The following is a 26,545-nucleotide window of genomic DNA, read 5'->3' on the forward strand; positions in this document are numbered from 1 at the left end:
AAAAGCTGCAATGCACATGCAGGTGTTTACACCATGCATGGCCACAGGACAGCATACAGGTATCTTGAGGTAATAGTTGCCAGGTACTGTGTCTCTGCCTACACAGAATGAGTAACTCAAACATAAAAACATTTCCAAGCAAGTGTGATGGACCCAAACACATTTTGAATGTACAACCTTCCTAAAATTTCTGTGGGTAGATCTTTTGATATAAAGAAAACATGACCCTAGTGGGACCTGGTGGAGTGATTTAGGGGATCAAAACTAATGAATGCAGCAGATGGCCATCGACTCCTTTTACACAGAGCTCTCTCTGGAATTTTTCACACAATGTCCTGCCTTGTCCTCCCTTGAATTGTGACATGGTGGTTATAAAAATGTGTGATCTTTGCCCTCTAGGATTTACAGTCAGCAACAGAAGAGACTTTTAATAAGAAAATTATAGCATAAGGCAGAATGTGATGGATGAAGCAGTCAGCTCCAGTCATAATCAACCATGAGCCTAAACCCTAGCTGCTAAAATGCTCAACTGTTCTCATACTCTCAATGGTTAGATCAGCTCCAGGAGGGCTAGGACCCTATCAACCCTATGCACTGTTGTATCCCAGTCCCCAGTCCAGTGCCTAGCACACAGTAGTTATTCAACACATATTTGTGGGATGAAGGGTTGGAGCCTTCCCTACCTAGTGAAAGTTTTGTTGTCTTACTAACACATCCTGACACTTCTTTGGCTCCTTATAAACATATTCTTTGTACAAAGGCTAGTTCAGTAAGTATTCATCAACCTCTTATAGCGTGTGTGTGTGTGTGCGCGCGCGCGCGTGTATGCGTGTGTGTCCCCTCCAGAGGAGATGCATGACAGAGAGAGAGGTGTGGTAGAAAGAACACTAGATTTATAATCAGTTCAAGTCCCTTCTCCAGCGTTCCTAGATGGGTAACCTGGGTAAGTCTATTAACTCTGAGACCCACCTACAAAGTAGGAATACTTCCTCTCCTGCTATCCTCCCAAAACTGCTGGAAATGCAACTGTTTATAAACTATCAGATAATGTAACAAATGTAAATAATTGTTATTCCAAATCCAGAGTCAGGATGGGTGAAAAGGCCATGCTCCGGAGCTTTTTGGTGAGCCGTCTTGACCACTAAGTGTTCCACTGATCGATGAGAGCCACCAGAATGCTTATGAAGGAGAAGATTTGGAACCAAGATGGCTGAGTAGAAGGGCGTGCTCTCACTCCCTCTTTCGAGAACACCAGAATCACAACTAGCTGCTAGACAATCATTGACAGGAAGACACTGAAACTCACCAAAAAAGATACCCTACATCCAAAGACAAGGGAGAAGCCACAATGAGACGGTAGGCGGGGCGCAATCACAGTAAAATCAAATCCCATAACTGCTGGTGGGTGACTCACAGACTGGAGAACACTTATACCACAGAAGTCCACCCACTGGAGTGAAGGTTCTGAGCCCCACGTCAGGCTTCCCAACCTGGGGGTCCGGCAATGGGAGGAGGAATTACTAGAGAATCAGACTTGGAAGGCTACTGGGATTTGATTGCAGGACTTTGACAGGACTGGGGGAAACAGAGACTCCACTCCTGGAGGGCACACACAAAGTAGTGTGTGCAGCAGGACCCAGGGGAAGGAGCAGTGACCCCAGGGGAGACTGAACCAGACCTACATGCTAGTGTTGGAGGGTCTGCTGCAGAAGCAGGGGGTGGCTCTGTTTCACCGTGGGGACAAGGACACTGGCAGTGGAAGTTCTGGGAAGTACTCCTTGCCGTGAGCCCGCCCAGAGTCCGCCATTAGCCCCACCAAAGAGTCCAGGTAGGCTCCAGTGTTGGGCTGCCTCAGGCCAAACAACCAACAGGGAGGGAACCCAGCCCCACCCATCAGCAGTCAAGCACATTAAAGTTTTACTGAGCTCCGCCCACCTGAGCAACAGTCAGCTCCACCCACCACCAGTCTCTCCCAGCAGGAAACTTGCATAATCCTCTTAGATAGCCTCATATAATCCTCTTAGGTAGCCTCATCCACCAGAGGGCAGACAGCAGAAGCAAGAACTAAAATCCTGCAGCCTGGGGAACAAAAACCACATTCACAGAAAGATATACAAGATGAAAAGGCAGAGGGCTATATACCAGATGAAGGAACAAGATAAAACCCCAGAAAAACAACTAAATGAAGTGGAGATAGGAAACCTTCCAGAAGAAGAATTCAGAATAATGATAGTGAAGATGATCCAGGACCTCGGAAAAACAATGGAGGCAAAGATGGAAAAGATGGAAGAAGTGTTTAACAAAGACCTAGAAGAATTAGAGAACAAACAAACAGAGATGAACGATACAATAACTGAAATGAAAAATACACTAGAAGGAATCAATAGCAGAATAACTGAGGCAGAAGAACAGATAAGTGAACCTGCAAGACAGAATGGTGGAATTCACTGCTGCAGAACAGAATAAAGAAAAAAGAATGACAAGAAATGAAGACAGCCTAAGAGACCTCTGGGACAATATTAAACGCAACAACATTCGCTTTATAGGGGTCCCAGAAGGAAAAGAGAGAGAGAAAGGACCAGTGAAAATATTTGAAGAGAATATAGTCGAAAACTTCCCTAACATGGGAAAGGAAATAGCCACCCAAGTCCAAGAAGCGCAGCGAGTCCCATGCAGGATAAACCCAAGGAGAAACACGCCGAGACATATAGTAATAAAATTGGCAAAAATCAAAGACAAAGAAACATTATTAAAAGCAGCAAGGGAGGGCTTCACTGGTGGCACAGTGGTTGAGAGTCCGCCTGCCAATGCAGGGGACATGGGTTTGTGCCCCAGTCCGGGAAGATCCCACATGCCGTGGAGCGGCTAGACCCGTGAGCCATGGCCCCTGAGCTTGCGCGTCTGGAGGCTGTGCTCTGCAACGGGAGAGGTCACAACAGTGAGAGGCCCGTGTACCGCAAAAAAAAAAAAAAAAAAAAAAAAGCAGCAAGGGAAAATGACAAATAATATTCAAGGGAACTCCCATAACATTAACAGCTGATTTCTCAGCAGAAACAGTACAAGCCAGAAGGGAGTGGCATAATATACTTAAACTGATAAAAGGAAAGAAACTACAATCAAGATTACTCTACCAGGAAAGGATCTCATTCAGATTCAATGGAGAAATCAAAAGCTTTACAGACAAGCAAAATCTAAGAGAATTCAGCACCACCAAACCAGCTCTGCAACAAATGCTAAGGCAACTTCTATAAGTGGGAAACACAAGAGAAGAAAAAGACCTACCAAAAAAATCCAAAACAATTAAGAAAATGGTAATAGGAACATACATATCGATAATTACCTTAAACTTGAATGGATTAAATGCTCCAACCAAAACAAACAGGCTCACTGAATGGGTACAAAAACAAGACCCATATATATATATGCTGTCTACAAGAGACCCACTTCAGACCTAGGGACACATTCAGACTGAAAGTGAGGGGACGGAAAAAGATATTCCATGCAAATGGAAATCAAAAGAAAGCTGTAGCAGCTATACTCATATCATATAAAATAGACTTAAAATAAAGAATGTTACAAGAGACAGGGAAGGACACTACCTAATGATCAAGGGATCAATCCAAGAAGAAGATATAACAATTATAAATATATATGCACCCAACGTAGGAGCACCTCAATACATAACGCAACTGCTAACAGCTATAAAAGAGGAAATCGACAGTAACACAATAATAGTGGGGGACTTTAACACCTCACTTACGCCAATGGACAGATAATCCAAAATGAAAATAAATACGGAAACAGAAGCTTTAAATGACACAATAGACCAGATAGATTTAATTGATATCTATAGGACATTCCATCCAAAAACAGCAGATTACACTTTCTTCTCAAGTGCGCATGGAACATTCCCCAGGATAGATCATATCTTGGGTCACAAATCAAGCCTCAGTAAATTTAAGAACATTGAAATCATATCAAGCATCTTTTCTGACCACAACATTATGAGATTAGTGTTTAAATTAGATTAAACCAATCACAGGAAAAAAAACGTAAAAAACACAGACACTTGGAGGCTAAACAATACGTTACTAAATAACCAAGAGATCACTGAAGAAATCAAAGAGGAAACCAGAAAATACCTAGAGACAAATTACAATGAAAACACGATGATCCAAAACCTATGGGATGCAACAAAAGCAGTTCTAAGAGGGAAGTTTATAGCTATACAAGCCTACCTCAAAAAACAAGAAAAATCTCAAACAAACAATCTAACCTTACACCTGAAGGAACTAGAGAAAGAAGAACAAACAAAACCCAAAGTTAGCAGAAGGAAAGAAATCATAAAGATCAGAGCAGAAATAAATGAAATAGAAACAAAGAAAACAATAGCAAAGATCAATAAAACTAAAAGCTGGTTCTTTGAGAAGATAAACAAAATTGATAAACCATTAGCCAGGCTCATCAAGAAAAAGAGGGAGAGGACTCAAATCATTAAATTAGAAATAAAAAAGGAGAAGTTATAACAGATACCGCAGAAATACAAAGCATCCTAAGAGACTACTACAAGCAACTCTATGCCAATAAAATGGACAATCTGGAAGAAATGGACAACTTCTTAGAAAGGTATAAACTTCCAAGACTGAACCTGGAAGAAATAGAAAATATGAACAGACCAATCGCAAGTAATGAAATTGAAGCTGTGATTAAAAATCTTCCAACAAACAAAAGTCCAGGACAAGCTGGCTTCACAGGTGAATTCTATCAAACATTTAGAGAAGAGCTAATGCCCATCCTTCTCAAACTCTTCCAAAAAATTGCAGAGGAAGGAACACTTCCAAACTCATCCCATGAGGCCACCATCACCCTGATACCAAAACCAGACAAAGATACTACAAAAAAAGAAAATTAGACACCAATATCACTGATGAATATAGATGCAAAAAATCCTCAACAAAATACTAGCCAACAGAATCCAACAACACATTAAAAGGATCATACACCATGATCAAGTGGGATTTATCCCAGGGATGCAAGGATTCTTCAATATACGCAAATCAATCAATGTGATAAACCATGTTAACAAATTGAAGAATAAAAACTATATTGTCATCTCCATAGATGCAGAAAAAGCTCTTGACAAAATTCAATACCCATTTATGATAAAAACTCTCTAGAAAGTGGGCACAGAGGGAACTTACTTCAACATAATAGAGGCCATATATGACAAACCCACAGTAAACATCATTCTCAATGGTGAAAAACTGAAAACATTTCCTCTAAGATCAGGAACAAGACAAGGATGTCCACTCTTGCCACTATTATTCAACATAGTTTTGGAAGTCCTAGCCATGGCAATCAGAGAAGAAAAAGAAATAAAAGGAATACAAACTGGAAAAGAAGTAAAACTATCACTGTTTGCAGATGACATGATACTATACATAGAGAATCCTAAAACTGCCACCAGAAAACTACTAGAGCTAATCAATGAATTTGGCAAAGTTACAGGATACAAAATTAATGCACAGAAATCTCTTGCATTCCTATACACTAATGATGAAAAATCTGAAAGAGAAATTAAGGAAACACTCCCATTTACCATTGCAACAAAAAGAATAAAATACCTAGGAATAAACCTACCTAGGGAGAGAAAAGACTTGTATGCAGGAAACTATAAGACACTGATGAAAGAAATTAAAGATGATACCAACAGATCGAGAGATATACAATGTTCTCGGATTGGAAGAATCAATACTGTGAAAATGTCTATACTACCCAAAGCAATCTATAGATTCAATGCAATCCCTATCAAATTACCAATGGCATTTTTTATGGAACCAGAACAAAAAAATCTTAAAATTTGTATGGAGACACAAAAGACCCTGAATAGCCAAAGCCGTCTTGAGGGAAAAAAACGGAGCTGGAGGAATCAGACTCCGCGAATTCAGACTATACTATAAAGCTACAGTAATCAACACAATATGGTACTGGCACAAAAACAGAAACATAGATCAATGGAACAAGATAGAAAGCCCAGAGATAAACCCACACACCTTTGGTCAACTAATCTATAACAAAGGAGGCAAGGATATACAATGGAGAAAAGATAGCCTCTTCAATAAGTGGTGCTGGGAAAACTGGACAGCTACATGTAAAAGAATGAAATTAGAACACTCCCTAACACCATACACAAAAATAAACTCAAAATGGATTAGAGACCTAAATGTAAGACCAGACACTATAAAACTCTTAGAGGAAAACATAGGCAGAACACTCTTTGACATAAATCACAGCAAGGTCTATTTTGATCCACCTCCTAGACAAATGGAAATAAAAACAAAAATAAACAAATGGGACCTAATGAAATGTCAAAGATTTTGCACAGCAAAGGAAACCATAAACAAGACCAAAAGACAACCCTCAGAATGGGAGAAAATATTTGCCAACGAATCAATGGAGAAAGAATTAATCTCCAAAATATATAAACAGCTCATGCGGCTCAATATTAAAAAAACAACAACAAAAAACCCAATCCAAAAATGGGCAGAAGACCTAAACAGACATTTCTCTGAAGAAGACATACAGATGGCCAAGAAGCACATGAAAAGCTGCTCAACATCACTAATTATTAGAGAAATGCCAATCAAAACTACAGTGAGGTATCACCTCACACCAGTTAGAATGGGCATCATCAGAAAATCTACAAACAACAAATGCTGGAGAGGGAGTGGAGAAAACGGAACCCTCTTGCACTGTTGGTGGGAATGTAAATTGATACAGCCACTACGGAGAACATTATGGAGGTTCCTTAAAAAACTAAGACGAGAACTACCATATGACCCAGCAATCCCACTACTGGGCATATACTCAGAGAAATCCATAATTCAAAAAGACACATGCACCCCAATGTTCATTGCAGCACTATTTACAATAACCAGGCCATGGAAGCAACCTAAATGCTCATCGACTGACGAATGGATAAAGAAGATGTAGTACATATATACATAGAATATTACTCGGTCATAAAAAGGATAGAAATTGGGTCATTTGTTGAGACGTGGATGGATCTAGAGACTGTCATACAATGTGAAGTAAGTCAGAAAGAGAAAAACAAATATTGTATATTAACGCATATATGTGGAACCTAGAAAAATGGTACAGATCAACCTGTTTGCAGGGCAGAAATTGAGATACAGATGTAGAGAACAAACGTATGGACACCAAGTGGGGAAAGCGGTGGCGGGTGTGTGTGTGTGTGTAATGAACTGGGAGATTGGGATTGACGTGTATACACTGATGTGTATAACATGGATGACTAATAAGAACCTGCTGTATAAGAAAATTAATAAAATTAAATTAAAAAACATATATGACACAGACACTAAGTAAGCAAATGCTGTTGGCAAAATGGAGCCAATAGAGTAGCTCCATGCAGGGTTGCCACAAACCTTCAGTTTGTAAAAAAGCAATGCAGTATCTGTGAAGTGCAATGAAGTGAAACAATAAAAAAAAAAAATTACTGCTGGCACAGTGTAAGGAAAAGTGTCTTCCTATGCCTTCACATTGGAAATGCAAATTAATACCTGAGGTTTAGAAAGTAATCTTGCCAAATACATTTTATTTAGAATACACATACTTTCAGATGCAGAAATCTCACCTCTGGGAATCTATCTCACAAAAATTAAATGATTGGTTTGTAAGGATGTCTGTTATAGTGTTATTTAGAACAACAAAAATTTGGAATAAAATAACCAGCCTCAGAGCTGCTGGTTGAATAAGCTACAATAAATTCTCATTTTGGACTATGAGGTTTTCATTCAAAAGAATGAATTACAGCTTGATTCCCAAAATCTATTTTCAAATGAGAAAGACAAGATGTAAGCAAGTACATATAGTATAATCCCCCTTTATGATGCAAACAGTGAACTAGCTGGCTCTTTCTGCAGGTAGATACAGGAAAAGGTAGGAAAGGATACACACCCAAGTTGTTAATATTTGTTACCAAGAGTAATGCATGTGTGACAACAGTGGGGGGGCGGCGATGTAAAGGATTGTAAACATAGTGATGTTTGAAAAGAGTCACCAAATATTATTCGTTGTTATTTCAAAGAGAAAATAAAAGATTGATCCAGGGGTCCTGAAAACCTGCCAGTCACTATATATACTATTAATAATAAACTAAGATTCAATCTAAATATTAAGGGGAAAATATTCAAATTACAGTAATACAGAAGGGTACAAAATTAAATTAAAATGGAATAAAGAACTGTTTTAGATTTGTCTTCCAACCAGTGTCATCAGGAGTACATAAAAGAAGCAGCAAAATATTAATGTTAGTGGATTCAAAGAATAAATATGTATAATTGACAGTGGAATGGAAATAACATTAAATGAAGTAAAACACATAGCTCTCCCGTTGAGGACTGTTTACTAAAGACTTTCTTCTTTGGGTTGCATGTAATAGATGAGGGGAATTAAGAGGTACAAACCTCCAGTTGTATAATAAATGTCATGAGGTTATGATATACAGCATAAGAAATATGGTCAATAATACTGCAATAGATTTGTATGGGGACAGATGGTTACTAGATTCGTTGTGGTGATCATTTCATGATGCATGCAAACATCAAGCTATTATGTAGTACACCTGAAACTAACACAATATTGTATGTCAACTGTACTTCATATAAACAAAAAATTAAAAACTAAAAATTTAATTTTTTTTTTTTTTAAAAAAAGGATGCTTATGAAGGAGGATGCCCCTTGCAGCAGGTTCAGTTCCTATAGGAGGCAGGTAACAGCCGCATGATGGGCATCCCGGCTTTGTACAAGAATGACGTGTCACATACGCAGTATAAAGAATTCTCAGATGTAATTTATGTTTATATTTTTAAAATCTCTGATATTTATTGCATATGTCACTTAGCAAGAAGGCCTCAGAGACTGACTTTCAGCTCTTCTCTGCTGAGAAATACTTGTAAATGTACACAGCTCTGAGATAAATACAGGCAATGCCAATCTATGTTACTGCCTTACATCCTGGCTGTGAGTGGTGTCGACAGCTTCACAAGGGGTATACACGTAGATGTGACAAGAAAACCAGAAGCAGACTCTTACATCAATCCATCCTTTGACTTAAAATTGAAATGCAAACCCTGTCAGAGAGTTAGTAGTTAAGTGTTATCAATCACATATGTATGCATGCATACACCTGCTCCTCTCCTGATGTGGGATGAATGTAGGGAAGGATATAAGATGCAATGAGTGCTGGAAAGGGAGGAAAGGTAAGTGGAGCAAGAGAGCCCCTGGAGGGGAAAAGGGGCACAGAAAGACCATCCTGAGGGCATTAGGAGATAAAGTCTGTTAAAAGATGAAATTATGTTACAGGTTTTGATGTTTTGATCAAAATGAACTTATTTACAAAACAGAAACAGACTCATAGATTTCGAAAACAAACTCATGGTTACCAAAGGGGAAATGTGGTGGGGGAGGGATAAATTAGGAATTAACATACATACACTACTATATATAAAACAGATAACCAACAAGGACCTACTGTATAGCACAGGGAACTCTACTCGATATTGTGTAATAACTTATATGGGAAAAGATCTGAAAAAGATAGAATATATGTATATGTATAAGTGAATCACTTTGCTGTACACCTAAAACTAACACAATGTTGTAAATCAACCATACTCTAATAAAATTTTTAAAAAAGATGAAATTATGTTAATTATTTATGCTGATTACGTATATTAATTTATGATCAATTACAAATTTAGTTTATACATTTTAGGGAAAACTTACATGTTCAAGACATCTTGTTCTATTTCTAAAAATAGAGGAGAAATTTAAGTGGTATCACACACTTGAATAGCTAATTTCTTTCAACACAGTTTCTTGGTTGGTCAAAATTCCTTCCTATTCATGCAGCAAGGACTCCAGGTTGATTTCTTTATAAATTACTCTCATATTTTTGTGAGGTGTACATTGTAGAAATAACAGTGGTTGCCTAGATGACCAAAACTTCAGTGTTCTGCCAGGTACCTTTGGCAGAGTGTTCATGTTGGACCATATGGGTTTTGACCAGGCATCATGAGTACAGAAGAGAATTACATAATTCCCCTCAAAATGTTTTCTTCTCATTAAGGAGGAGAAGCTCAGAACTATCTGAGTCTTAAGGATCTACCTTTTATTCAACATTCCTCTGGTGCTGCTCAAAAGATATTCAATTTCTGCCAAGTTGAGGTCTTGTGGGATTTACAAGGCTCTCTGGAGCTGTTTCAGGAATACACTATGAAAAGTATTTTATCCATCAGTTGACTGCATGAAAACGGAAAGTCGGAATAATGAAAATTTAGCACTTTGGGGAATGGCAGAGTGCTAAAATGTTTTGGGGAGGTACATTTAGGATTATGACTGTGAAAATCAGGATACAATAGGAAATGTATCAGCTAGGGTTCTTAGGTGAAAACAATAGAACCCTATCATACTCATTTACACAGTAAAAGAACGTATTAAAGGATATTAGGCAGTTCCCAAACTCTCTAGGAGTTCAGAGAATGGGCCTTAGAAGCTATGGTGCCAAGAACAATACCCAAACCATAAACTGAGGTTAATCCAGCAGAGACACTACTGCTATTGTTACTCAGCATAGATACACACCTTGCCTCACTGCTGGTTAGTACTTGATTCTAGAACTTCCATCATAGCTTCTCTGCAAGCCAGATGTCTCTGTGGTTATCCTTTCCAGACAATGAATTCCCTTTGGTACCTTGTTCCTCGTGTTGACTTCTTTCCATATAGAAATCTCATGTAATATATCTGTTTTATACTAGCTTCAAGAAAGACTAGGGGGACTTCCCTGGCGGCGCAGTGGTTAAGAATCCGCCTGCCAAGGCAGGGGACATGGGGTCGAGCCCTGGTCCAGGAAGATTCCACATGCTGCGGAGCTACTAAGCCTGTGTGCCACACTACTGAGCCCACGTGCCACAACTACTGAAGCCCGCGCAACTAGAGCCCATGCTCTGCAACAAGAGAAGACACCACAATGAGAAGCCCGTGCACCTCAACTAGTAGTCCCTGCTCACTGCAACTAGAGAAAGCCTGCATGCAGTAAGACCCAATGCAGCCAAAAATAACTAACTAACTAACTAAATAGATAAATTGAAAGAAAGAAAGACAGACTAGGGAGATTGGTTCAAGATGGCAGAGTAGAAGGACATGTTCTCGCTCCCTCTTGCAAGAGCAACAGAATCACAACTAACTGCTGAACAATCATCGAAAGGAAGACACTGGAATACACCAAAAAAGATACCTCACATCCAAAGACAAAGGAGAAACTGCAATGAGATGGTAGGAGGGGCACAATCACAATAAAATCAAATCCCATAACCACTGGGTGGGTGACTCACAAACTGGAGAACAATTATACCACAGAAGTCCACTAACTGGAGTGAAGTTTCTGAGCCTCACATCAGGCTTTCCAACCTGGCAATGGGAGGGGGAATTCCCAGAGAATCGGACTTTGAAGGATAGTGGGATTTGATTGCAGGACTTCAACTGGATTGGGGGAAACAGAGACTCCACTCTTGGAGGGCACACACAAAGTGCTGTGCACATCAGGACCCAGGGTGAAGGAGCAGTGACCCCATAGGAGACTGAACCAGACCTACCTGCTAGTGTTGGAGGGTCTCCTGCAGAGGTGGGGGTGTCTGTGGCTCACTGTGGGGACAAGGACACTGGCAGCAGAAGTTCTGGGAAGTACTCCTTGGCATGAGCCCTCCCGTAGTCTGCCATTAGCCCCACCAAAGAGCCTGAAACCTCCAGTGCTGGGTCACCTCAGGCCAAACAACGAACAGGGAGGGAACCTAGCCCCACCCATCAACAGACAAGTGGATTAAAGTTTTACTGAGCTTTGCCCACCAGAGCAACACCCAGCTCTACCCACCACCAGTCCCTCCATCAGGAAGCCTGCACAAGTCTTTTAGATAGCCTCATCCATAAGAGGGCAGACAGCAGAAGCAAAAAGAACTATAATACTGCAGCTTGTGGAACGAAAACCACATTCACAGAAAGATAGACAAAATGAAAAGGCAGAGGACTATGTATCAGTTGAAGGAACAAGATAAAACCCCAGAAAAACAACTAAATGAAGTGGAGACAGGCAACCTTCTGGAAAAAGAATTCAGAATAATGATAGTGAAGAAGATTCAGACTTCGGAAAAAGAATGGAGGTAAAGATTGAGAAAATGCAAGACATGTTTAACAAAGACCTAGAAGAATTAAAGAACAAACACCTAGAAGAATTAAAGAACAAACAAACAGAGATGAACAATACAATAACTGAAATGAAAAATACACTAGAAGGAATCAATAGCAGACTAACAGGCAGAAAAACGGATAAGTGACCTGGAAGGCAGGATGTTGGAATTCACTGCCGCAGAACAGAATAAAGAAAAAAGAATGACAAGAAATGAAGACAGCCTAAGAGACCTCCGGGATAACATTAAACACATCAACATTTGCATTATAGGGGTCACAGAAGGAGAAGAGAGAGAGAAAGGACCAGAGAAAATATTTGAAGAGACTATAGTTGAAGACTCCCCTAACATGGGAAAGGAAATAGCCACCCAAGTTCAGAAAGCGCAGAGAGTCCCAGGCAGGATAAACCCAAGGAGAAACATGTCGAGACACATAGTAATAAAATTAACAAAAATTAAAGACAAAGAAAAATTATTAAAAGCAACAAGGGAAAAAAGACAAATAACATACAAGGGAACTCCCACAAGGTTAACAGCTGATTTCTCAGCAGAAACAGTACAAGCCAGAAGGGAGTGGCATGATATATTTAAACTGATAAAAGGGAAGAACCTACAACCAAGATTACTCTACCTGGCAATGATCTCATTCAGATTCGATGGAGAAATCAAAAGCTTTACAGACAAGCAAAATCTAAGAGAATTCAGCACCACCAAACCAGCTCTGCAACAAATGCTAAGGCAACTTCTCTAAGTGGGAAACACAAGAGAAGAAAAGGTCCTACAAAAACAAACCCAAAACAATTAAGAAAATGGTCATAGGAACATACATATCAATAATTACCTTAAATGTGAATGGATTAAACGCTACAACCAAAAGAAACAGGCTGTCTGAGTGGATACAAAAACAGGACCCATATATTTGCTGTCTACAAGAGAACCAGTTCAGACCTAGGGACAGATACAGACTGAAAGTGATGGGATGGAAAAAGATATTCCATCCACAGGGAAATCAAAAGAAAGCTGGAGTAGTAATACTCATATCAGATTAAATAGACGTTAAAATAAAGAATGTTACAAGAGACAAGGAAGGACACTACATAATGATCAAGGGATCAATCCAAGAGAAAGATATAACAATTATAAATATATATGCACCCAACATAGGAGGACCTCAATACATAAGGCAAATACCAACAGCTATAAAAGAGGAAATCAACAGTAACACAATAATAGTAGGGAAATTTTTTTTTTATAAATTTATTTATTTATGGCTGTGTTGGGTCTTCATTGTTGTGTGTGGGCTTTCTCTACTTGTGGTGAGCAGGGGCTACTCTTCGTGGCAGTGCACAGGCTTCTCATTGTTATGGCTTCTCTTGTTGCAGAGCATGGGCTCTAGGCGCATGGGCTTCAGTAGTTGTGGCTCATGAGCTCTAGAGTGCAGGCTCAGCAGTTGTGCTGCACAGGCTTAGTAGCTCCGCAGCATGTGGGATCATCCCGGGCCAGGGTTTGAACCCACGTTCCCTGCATTGGCAGGTGGATTCTTAACCACTGCGCCACCAGGAAAGCCCAATAATAGTAGGGGACTTTAAGACCTCACTTACACGAATAGACAGATCATCCAGACAGAAAATTAATAAGGAAACATAAGTTTTAAATGAAAAAATAGACCAGATAGATTTAATTGATATTTATAGGACATTCCATCTGAAAACAGCAGATTACACTTTCTTCTCAAGTGCACACTGAACATTCTCCAGGATAGATCACATCTTGGGTCACAAATCAAGCCTTGGTAAATTTAAGAAAATTGAAATCATATCAAGCATCTTTTCTGACCACAACGCTATGAGATTAGAAACCAATTACAGGGAAAAAAATGTAAAAAGCATTACATAAAAAGAGATCACAGAAGAAATCACAAAATACCTAGAGACAAATGACAATGAAAACACGACCATCGAAAACCTATGGGATGAAGCAGAAGCAGTTCTAATAAGGAAGTTTATAGCAATACAATCCTACCCCAAGAAAGAAGAAAACTCTCAAATAAACAATCTAACCTTGCACCTAAAGAAACTAGAGAAAGAAGAACAAATAAAACCCAAAGTTAGTAGAAGGAAAGAAATCTAAAGATCAGAGCAGAAATAAATGAAATAGAAACAAAGAAAACAATAGTAAAGATGAATAAAAGTAAAAGTTGGTTCTTTGAGAAGATAAACAAAATTGATATACCTTTAGACAGACTCATCAAGCAAAAGAGGGAGAGGACTCAAATCAATAAAATTAGAAATGAAAAAGAAGTTACAACGGACACCGCAGAAGTACAAAACGTCATAAGAGACTACTACAAGCAGCTCTATGCCAATAAAATGGGTAACCTGGAAGTAATGGACAAATTCTTAGAAAAGCACAACCTTCTGAGTCTGAACCAGGAAGAGATAGAAAATATGAACAGACCTATCACAAGTAATGAAATTGAAACTGGGATTAAAAATCTCCCAACAAACAAAAGTCCAGGACAAGATGGCCTCACAGGCGAATTCTATGAAATATTTAGAGAAGAGGTAACACCTATCCTTCTCAAACTCTTCCAAAAAGTTGCCGAGGAAGAAACACTCCAAAACTCATTCTATGAGGCCATCATCACCTTGATACCAAAACCAGACAAAGATACTACAAAAGAAGAAAATTACAGACCAATATCACTGATGAATATAGATGCAAACATCCTCAACAAAACACTAGCAAACAGAATCCAACAACACATTAAAAGAATCATACACCATGATCAAGTGGGGTTTATCCCAGAGATGCAAGGATTCTGCAGTATACACAAATCAATCAATGTGATACACCACATTAACAAATTGAAGGATAAAAACCATATGCTCATCTCAATAGATGCAGAAAAAACTTCTGATAAAATTCAACACCGATTTATGATTAAACACTCTCCAGAAAGTGGGCATAGAGGGAACCTACCTCAACATAATAAAGGCCACATATGACAAACCCACAGCAAACATCATTCTCAATGGTGAAAAGCTGAAAGCCTTTACTCTAAGATCAGGAACAAGACAAGGATGTCCACTCTCACCACTACTATTGAACATAGATTTGGAAGTCCTAGCTATGGCAATCAGAGAAGGAAAAAAGAAATAAAAGGAATACAACCTGGAAAAGAAGTAAAACAGTCACTGTTTGCAGATGACATGATACTATACATAGATAATCCTAAAGATGTTGCCAATAAACTACTAGAGCTAATCAATGAATTTGGTAAAGTAGCAGGATACAAACTTAATGGACAGAAATCTCTTGCATTCCTATACACTAAAATGAAAAATCTGAAAGAAAAATTAAGGAAACACTCCCATTTACCATTGCAACAAAAAGAATAAAATACCTGGGAATAAACCTACCTAGGGAGACAAAAGACCTGTATGCAGAAAACTATAAGACACTGATGAAAGAAATCAAAGATGACACAAACAGATGAAGAGCATACCATGTTCTTGGATTGGAAGAACCGATATTGTGAAATTGACTATACTACCCAAAGCAATCTACAGATTCAATGCAATCCCTATCAAACTAGCAACAGCAATTTTTACAGAACTAGAACAAAAAGTCTTAAAATTTGTATGAAGACACAAAAGACCCCGAATAGCCAAAGCAATCCTGAGAATGAAAAACGGAGCTGGAGGAATGAGACTCCCTGACTTCAAACTATACCACAAAGCTACAGTAATCAAGATAATGTGATACTGGCACAAAAACAGAAATATGGATGAATGGAACAGGATAGAAAGCCCAGAAATAAACTCATGCACCTATGGACAACTAATCTATGACAAAGGAGGCAAGGATATACAATGGAGAAAAGACAGTCTCTTCAATAAGTGGTGCTGGGAAAACTGGACAGTTACATGTAAAGGAATGAAATTAGAACACTCTCTAACACCATACACAAAAATAAACTCAAAATGGATTAAAGACCTAAATGTAAGGCCAGACATGATAAAACTCTTAGAGGAAAACAGGAAGAACACTCTTTGACATAAATCACAGCAAGATCATTTTTGACCCACCTCCTAGACAAATGGAAATAAAAACAAAAATAAACAAATGGGACCTAATGAAGCTTAAGAGCTTTTGCACAGCAAAGGAAACTATAAATAAGACGAAAAGACAACCCTGAGAATGGGAGAAAGTATTTGCAAATGAATCAATGGACAAAGGATTAATCTCCAAAATATATAAACAGCTCATGCAGCTCCACGTTAAAAAAAAAAAAACCAATCCAAAAATGGGCAGAAGACCTAAACAGACATTTCTTCAAAGAAGACATACAGATGGCCAAGAGGCACATGAAAAGCTGCTCAACATCACTAATTATTAGAGAAATGCAAATCAAAACTACAATGAGGTATCACCTCACATCTGTCAGAATGGCCATCATCAGAAAATCTACAAACAACAAATGCTGGAGAGGGTGTGGAGAAAAGGAAACCCTCTTGCATTGTTGGTGGGAATGTAAATTGATACAGCCACTATGGAGAACAGTATGGAGGTTTCTTAAAAAACTAAACATAGAACTACCATATGACCCAGCAATCCCACTACTAGGCATATACCTTGAGAAAACCACAATTCAAAAAGAGTCATATACCCCAATGTTCATTGCAGCACTATTTACAATAACCAGGTCATGGAAGCAACCTAAATGCCCATTGACAGACAAATGGATAAAGAAGATGTGGTACATATATACAGTGGAATATTACTCAGCCATAAAAAGGAATGAAATTGGGTAATTTGTAGAGGTGTGGATGGACCTAGAGACTGTCATACAGAGTGAAGTCAGAAAGAGAAAAACAAATATCGTATATTAACACATATATGTGGAACCTAGAAAAATGGTACAGATGAACCGGTTTCCAAGGCAGAAATAGAGACACAGATGTAGAGGACAAACGTATGGACACCAAGGCAGGAACGCAGGATGAGGGGTGGTGGTGGTGTGGGATGAATTGGGAGATTGGGATTGACGTATATATACTAATATGTATAAAATAGATAACTAATAAGAACCTGCTTTATTAAAAAAATAATAAAATTCAAAAAAAAGAAAAGACAACTCACAGAATGGGAGAAAATATGTGCAAATCATATACATGATAAATCCAGAATATATAAAGAACACTTCTAACTCAATAACAAAAAAAAAATTAAAAAATGAGCAAAGGACTTGAATAGACATTTCTCGAAGGCAGATATACAAAGGCCCAAAACACATGTAAAGATGTTCAGTATTATTAGTCATTAGAAAATGTAAATCAAAACCACAATATGACTTCACATCAACTAGCATTTTTTTTTTTTTTTTTTTTTTTTTGCTGTACGTGGGCCTCTCACTGTTGTGGCCTCTCCCGTTGTGGAGCACAGGCTCCAGACGCACAGGCTCAGCAGCCATGGCTCACGGGCCCAGCCACTCTGCGGCATGTGGGATCCTCCCGGACCGGGGCACGAACCCGCGTCCCCTGCATCGGCAGGCGGACTCTCAACCACTGCACCACCAGGGAAGCCCCAACTAGCATATTAATAGTAATAATAATAAACTGAAAATAACAAGTGTTGTTAAGGATGTGGAGGAATCTGAATGCTTAAACACTTGCTAGTGGGAATATGAAATGATGCAGCCACTGTGGAAAACAGTTTGGCTGTTCCTTAAAAAGTTAAACCGAGAACTACCACATGAGCCAGAAATTCCACATCTACTTATATACCTAAAAGAATTGAAAATAGGTGTTCAAATAAAAACATGTACATAAATACATGCACAATACAAAAGAGCCAAAAGCTGGAAACAACCCAGATGTCCATCAACTGATGAATGGATAAACAAATTGCAGTCTGTCTGTACAATGAGATGTTATTTAGCCATAAAAAGGAATGAAGTAGTTATACAGGCTACAACATGGAGGAACCTTGGAAACATGATGCTAAGTGAAAGAAGCCAGTCTCAAAAGGCCACACTGCATGATTCCTTGTATATGAAAAATCCAGAAAAGGAAAATTCATACACACAGAAAACAAATGATAATGGTTGCCAGGGGTGGAGAGAGTGAGGCGTGACTGCCTAATTGGGTACAGAGCTTCCTTTATGAAAGGAAGTGATGAAAATGTCTGGAACCACATGGAGTCAGTAGTTGCACAACATTTTGATGTACTAAATGCCACTGAATTGTACACTTTAAAATAGTTAAAAGGGTGATTTTCATGTTATGTGAATTTTATCTCAATAGTAAAAAAAGGAACTAAATATGCAAAAAAAAGACTAGGAAAGAGTTTCTGACTTCTACCTTAGGGACATGGGACACAATAAGGAAAATACTCAAATAATAGAAAGAAAATTTAAAAGATACAGGTTACATCCATGACAAAAGTTCATAACAAATAAAATGTTTTTACCTGCTCTTTCCCCTCAGCTAATGCAGGATTTCAGCCCCAGCAGACACTTTTAATATTTTGTGGGACTTCCAGATAAGTCTCATCCATGCTCATAAAAAAATCTAAACCATTAACAAATGGGGGTGAATCTGGACAAAATATCTCTCATTTCTGGTGCTATATTCTTTTAAAAGAGTGCCAACAGTCTTGATTACTCCCAAACATCTCATTTAACTTTTAGGAAAATATACTTTTCAGTTTTTAGTTGAAGCCAGGTGTGCGTCTTCATCACTGGCCTCAGATATGAATCCCATGGGCACTGGACCCTGTGCAAAATCTAAGTACTGTACAATCACTGCACTTATACTGGTACTGTCCCTCACCCCCTGTCACTGAATTTTACTGCTGGATAAATCTGTACTAACATGTTTTTTCAGCTTTAAATCTGAAACATCTTAATTTCACTTCATTTTCTGAAAGAAATTTTCTAGGTATAGAACTCTAGATTGTTAGTTTATTTCTTTCAGTAATTTAAAGATGTCACCCCATTTTCTTCTGGCTTGCAACGTTTCTGATGAGAAGTCTGCTGTCATTCTTACATTTGCTCTTCTGTACATGCATCTTATTTTCTTTGGGAATCCTTAAGATTTTCTTTTATCACTAGTTTTTAGTAACTTGGATATGATATACTGTAATGTTATTTTATTTATATTTATCCTTTTTGGGGTTATGAGCTTCTTGCAAAAAATTAAGAGGAAATAACGACATTTTCAGACATATAAAAGCTGGGAGAGTGTATTGCAAACTAGGCCTGCACTAAAGTGTATGACTGCAAATATTTAACAAGTAGCTTGCCAGGAAAACAAGATGTGTTGTGTTTTCTGATTTCCATGTTGTAAATCATCCTACTATGGCCAATTTTAAGCTATCAACCAGTCATCTCTGGGAAGACATGCACATAATTGGCTCTTGTAAGCCTATGTGAGTCAGCTTCAGCACTCCATTGCCTATACTATAAGCAATATTACAGGAAGTCCTTCAGGTAGAAGAAAAATGATATCAGATGGAAGTCTGAATCTACGTAAGTGAATAAAAAGCACTAGAAGTATAAAATATATGGGTAAAAAGAAAATACTTTTTTCTAATTAAATATTTTGCTTTAAAAGATAACTGATACCTAAAGCAAAATAATAACAATGTCTACTGTAAGCCCTAGAGTAACCACTAAAAAGCAATAACAACAACGATAACAAAGAGACACAGCTAATAAAATGAGTGGAGAAAAATAGAATTACACATAAATTACTTCACTAATCTCCTTGTTCCCCAAAAGAGGCAGAAAGAGAGGAAAAAAGAAACAAAATAGGTAGCCCAAAATAGGTAGCCCAACCATATTGATTATTACATAAAATTTAAATAGTCTAATCATTCCAGTTACAAGGTAGAGGTTGTCAGATTGCATTTAAAAGAAGACCCAACTATATGCTGTTTTTAAGAAACCCACTTTTACATAGGTAACCCTCTCATAATATGTCAAATGAGATACTTGTACAAATCCCACTGAAGGAAGCCATTGATGATTTGTGCATATACAATCTTAACGTTTGAAGAAACTTCATATCTGTGGTTTCAAATGAACAGTTAGTCAGTTCATACCACCTATAAGGAGTTCAGCTAGGCCCTGAAATGAGGAGATACAAAGGATCATAGCATGTCATCTCTAAATTTCACAACAGATTGATTATATTCCAAGAAGAATGAAGGAAATGCATAGTGTTCTGAATTTGGAATCAGAACACGTGGGTAGGTACTCCCAGTTCTACATTTTATTAGCTTTGTGGTTTTTGATAAAGCATACCTCTCTGGGACTCAATTTCCTTTTATCTGAAACAGTGGTTCTCTAGGGAGATGAGCAGTCATTTATCAGAATTTAAAAATATTTTTGAGACCACCACCCCACCCTCTCAGACTCTAATATACTCTTGGGCTGAGTTGAAAGATTCTACATAACCTGAGTATATACTTTGAAAAAGCTCCCCAGTGATAATCGGCCTCCCCAGCCCCAACTCTACATCCTACCCACCAGTTGAAGACCACTGAACTAGATCGTTTCTATGGCCCGTTCCGTCTGTGACATTTTCTATTTTACGCAGAGTTAATATTTGGGTGTTCTTCAGATTACCTCAAATCTGCAACCACCTCTTCAGTCAGCACTGACAAATCCCTAGGGTTGGTTCCTTGGCAACTTGCCATTTCCTTTCAATTGATGGATTAGAAATGGAACTCTCTGTTGATTAACCTACAAATAGTTCATTGCAGAGTGAATGCACAGATCCAATAAAGAATACACTGTAGATGGATAGATTTAGTTGTCTATGCAATTCAGTTCATCACAGGAAAACTGCTTAGGGACTGTTCAATGCTGCCTTGGTCTAGGGTGGCTGGCATTGATCTGTTGAAAAATCAATGAAGTCTGACGCTTTGGAAAAGAGAGCACTAAATTAGTCTTACTGGTTCACAAAATTGGAAAGTAGGTCATTGCCTGACATTCCAGTAATTGCTGCTGGCTCTGCGGCAGGCTCAGTGGCAGATACTGAGGGGCAAGACAGCCACCCAGAGCCCTGAGGTCAGAGGGAATCAGGCCTTGTGATGCCTAGAGGGGCTAGCCAAAGTACCGTCTTCAAAGGGGAAAGGAAGATTGCCCTATTCAGCCTTCATTCAGGGCTACAGGAAATAATTGTCTGCCACAGCATACAGTTTGTTTTAGTTTTAATATGTCAGAGATGTTTCCTTTAATTATTTTCCCATTACTTTTTACTTTTTTAAAAAAGACTTTTACTTATCCCTCCCCTGAGAGTGCTTGAGGATTCTGTGTTATTTCATTTCTAACATGTTGCATTTCAAAAGACTTGGAGTATTAAATCTTGGCAGAAAAAGAGGGGCCTAATTAAGTAAGAGTAGGCCATGTTCTAATTTCCCATCCTTAGTCAGAACGAAGGTCTTTTCAATCGTAAGTCTTAAACTTTTATTCTAATAATTATGAACATCACCCTCTCATACATAGGTCAAAAGAGAAACAAATCCCTAAGGGAAGCCACCAATGATTTCAGAGGGAAGAAGATGGAAAGGAAAGTAGAACAGCAAGAGGTCATAAGCAGGAGTGATACCGCTCTGATGTTAGCTATCTTATGGCGTGTGGTGTGTTACTCTCATAGTCCTTGGTGGAGACCTAGACTACATAATTAACCAGGGCTAAACGCATTGAAATCAAGTAGGAGAAATCTTTTTCCTTTGACTTCACATCTTAGTTCCCCCTTTCATTGCCCTGACTCCCAATGTTATTCCTTCCATTCTTCTCTTCTTACCACAGATAAGGTACCTTTCTGGCTCTCAGGTACCTATCAACAAGGCCATGACACAGCATAACCCCAGGAGGCCCCACTTAGAAGTTCAACTGGCAATGGTGCCTGGGGTTGGCCAATACTATGGCCCTATTGCTTTCACTGAAGGATCTAAAAGTGGTGGAGCATCAGGAAACCTGGCAGGGGACAAGAGGGTCATTTGAACTGGTAGCGTCCTAGTGTTCTAGTATCACTGCGCTTGTGCACCATACAGCCCTGGCAATGAATCTCGAAGGATGGCATCACTGCTGCATTGCTCAGCATATTTTCTAGAGAACATGAAGGGAAAGGACACGAATTTACTACTAGAGATCTTGTGATATCTAGAAAGTGCTTGACATGCATTACAGGCATACCTCGCTTTATTGTGCTTTACTTTGTTGAGCTTTGCAGATATTGAGTTTCTTACAAATTGAAGGTTTGTGGCAACACTACATCAAGCAAGTCTATCGGTGCCATTTTTCCAACAGCATTTTCTCACTTCATGTCTTTGTATTGCATTTTGGTAATTCTTGCAATATTTCAAACTTTTAAAATCATCATTATATTTGTTTTCGTGATCTGTGATCAGTGACCTTCATTCTTACCAGTGCAATAAGATTATGACTTGCTGAAGCCTCAGATGATGGTTAGCATTTTTTAGCAATCAAGTATTTTTAACTAAAGTATGTATACTGTTCTTTTAGACATAATGCTATTGCACACGCAATAGACTACAGTATAGTATAAACGTAACTTTATATGAACTGTAAAACTAAAAAATGTGTGTGACTTGCTTTACTGTGGTGATCTGGAACCAGACTTGCAATATCTCCCAGGTATGCCTGCATATTCTTTCAGATTCTTGACATCATTATGGGGCTGGAAAAATCAGACATTATTGTGTCAACGATGTCAAATTGGAAACTAAATCTGAGAGACCTAGCTACATTCTTAATATTCACAAGTGAACACTTGAGCTTCACTAGAAGTCAAGTGTCCTGCACCTTAATCCATCTTGTTCTAAGCCTTTTTTTCCTGGTATTAACTCTATACATTCCTTTTATAGTAGAGAGCCCCATTTTGGAGCAGTTCACTAAGGGCTATGAAATAGAAGCCAAAACAAAATATATAACTTTTTGGTCTTTTAGCCCCAGCTCTCTAGAAAACAGAGCCTGAGGCAAACGCTTAGATATTAATACTTTATTAGGGGTGTATCCTAGGAAGTAAAAGAAAGAAGGAAATGAGGCAGGGAAGGAAGAAAAGTTTAGTGCATGCTGTGATACACCATCAGATCTCACTTCAGGAATGATGGGATTATTCCCCCAGCTCCTGGAACTGGTGCTGGTGGACAATCCTTAGCTGTCAGGCCTCTTCAGGAATTGCCTTGGAGATGCAGTATCCTCTTTCCAGAGCAGATCATAATCAATGCAGCAGCATCGAGGCCTGGCCCTCTTGCCTCAATTCGAGGCAACTTTGAAGGGCCATTTTAGTTCCATGTTCCCTCATGGAGGCAAATGAGGTCTTCGTAGTGGCTCATTACAGCCCAGCTTTCCCCTTGGCCCACCTGTTTCCATCCCTTCCCAAGATCACTTCCTAATAAATTTTCTGCATGTTTATCTCTGTCTTAGTCTACTTCCCAGGGAACCCATCTTACAAAAATACATGCTTACATTTTGTATTAGGGCTATGTTAACTCTCCTAATATAGTCCAAAGAGCTCTGGATCATCTGAACATCCTGAAGAACATTATGCTGGTTCATTATATTGAGGACATCATGCCAACTGGACCATAAGAATGAGAAGTGGTAAATATTTTGGATGCTTTTGTAAGACACACGTGCTCTAGCAGGTGGGAGATAAACCCTACAAGACTCAAGGATCTATCACATCGATGTCCTTTTGGGGGTCCAGTGACCTAAGACATCCCATCCAAATAAAGGAGAAATTATTGTCTTTCACCCCCTACTACAAGAAAAGAATCACTGTGTCTGACAGACCTCCTCAGATTCTGAGGCAGCATATTGCACACCTGGGAATACTGCTCTGACTTGTATACCAGGTGACATGAGAGGCTCTGAGAGGGGCCCAGAATAAGAAAGGGCTCTTCAGCTGGTACTGGCAAGTGGCCTTCTATTTTGGCCACACAAATTAATTAATCCTATGGTATTAAAGGCATCAGTGGTGGGAAAGATGCCATAGGGAATCTATGGTAAGTCCCAATGGGAATGATAATGAAGACACCTAAGGCCATGCCATGTGCAGAGAAGAATTATACACTTATCAAAAAAGAGTTTCTGTCATACTGCTAGGTAGAGATGGAATACCTGATCATGGGATATTAAGTGACCAGAATTGCCATCATGTGCTGGGCTTGGTCAAACCTACTAAGCCATAGGTTCAGGAAGGTCCAGCTGTAATCCATCATAAGGTAGAAGTGGTACATCCCAAGTTAAGCCCAAGCAACACCAGAGCATACGAGCAAGCCATGCAACAGGTGGCCCAGACCCCTCATATCATCCACCACTATTGCTCCAGGGCCTCTCCATGAATTCACTCTTATAGCTGCAGAGGGGAATCTCATGACCAGGTGATGGAGGAAAGACCTCAGGCTTGGTTCATAGATGGAATGGCTTGGTATGTAAGTCAAAAGTGGATGGTGGCTGCTTTACAGTCTGACCTGAGTGTGGTCAGTGGGGAGCACATGGTTAATCGACTTTATGAACAAAGAGAACTTGTGCAAGGTTATAATATATCCATATGCATGGGCAGTGGGAAATGTTTTGGCCAGCTGACAAGGGGTCCTGAAGGAGAAAGACTGTAAAGAGACGAGGATGCATGTGGTTGAGTATATGGGAGTGGGCACAATGTATGAAGATTTCTGTATCACGTGCAATATCCACTGGAGAGCACCTATCACAGAAGAGGCACTAAACAACCATGTAGAGAAAACAATTCAGACAGTTGACATCAGTCACCTTCTGTCATTGGCCACGTAGTCCTGGCATAAGGAGCACATGAGTGGCATAGCCCTGGTAGCAGGGCCCAAGAATACGAGCCCAACAGCAACTGCTTCCGCTTGCCTTGACTGATCTACTATTACCATTGCCAAATGTCCAACCTGCCATCGACAGAGACCAACTCTATGTCCCTGACGCAGCACCATCATTGAACAAGCTAGTTGTTGGCAAATTGACTACATTAGTCTCCTTCAGTCTGGATGGTTCAGCAATTCATTCAACAGGAATAGACACATATTCCTGGCATGGAATACCTGCCCACAGGACCTACCCCAGGTCTTACAGAGTGGATTTGATCCACTAGCATGTAATCCCACACAATATTGCATCAGACCAAGAAACCTACTTTATACCAAAAGAGGCACAAGAATGGGCACATGGCCATATCATGTACTTCAACACTCAGAAGGTGCTGGCTTGAGACAGACATGGATCGTCCTGACAAAGGCCCAGTGGAAGCACCAGCTCAGAAGTGATATCTTGCCACGATGTGAAACCTTCCTCCAGGATACAGCATGCACTCTAAATTAAGAATTGTTTATGATGTTGTGTCCCCAGTAGGTAGAATACACGGATCCAGGACCCAAGGAGTGGAGGCAGGAGTTGCCTGTTTACCATTCACTCCCAAGGACCCAGTGGAGGAATTTTGTATTTCCCATCCTCACAACTCTAAACTCTGTGTGTCTAGAGGTTTTAGTTCCAAAAAAAGAAATATTTCCACCAGAGGATACACCAAGAGTCACACTGAACCCTAAGTGATGACTGCTGCCTGGGCACTTTGGAGTCACCATCCTGCTAGGATTATGAAACTGAGGTTGGGCTAAGGAGGACAGGAAGAAATACGTTTGACTTCCAAGTGATCCACTTGAATGTCTCTTTGAGCAGTAACCAGAGTCTGCAAAAGGCAAGGTGCTCAAGAGGCTCTGATGACTCAGGGTTAAGGGACTGAGCTATGCTGCTGAGTTAGCCACTGAGACCAGCAGAGGTGCTAGCAGAGGGTGAGAGGAACCTAGGGTGGACGATAGAGGAGGGAGATGATGAGAATAAGTTGAGGCCCTGAGACCAGCTGCAGCAGTGGTGGCTACAGTTAACCCCATTAACCTTCCTCTTATAAGTTTCTCCCAGAAAAAGAGGCCCCCAGAGTCCTAAAGGAGCTGTTCCTAGTACTTACACAAATAATAGGATCTGAACAGTACAGGGGTGCATTGAAATAGATGCCGTGATGCATCCCCAGATCCTCCTTCAGGAGTGGTGGACTCATTCCCTTAGCTGCTGGGACTGTGCCCTCAACTGTCCACCTCTTCAGCATTTGCCTCTCTCAAGGTCACACTTTTCCCAGGACAGCCCACATCCAATGATTGCTTGATGTACGAGTAAAAGTGACCAGTCCCCTTGTACCAATCTGGGATAATTTTAGAGGGTCATC

Source organism: Pseudorca crassidens, chromosome 8 (genome assembly GCF_039906515.1).
Source record: "Pseudorca crassidens isolate mPseCra1 chromosome 8, mPseCra1.hap1, whole genome shotgun sequence".
NCBI classification, from domain to species: Eukaryota; Metazoa; Chordata; class Mammalia; order Artiodactyla; family Delphinidae; genus Pseudorca; species Pseudorca crassidens.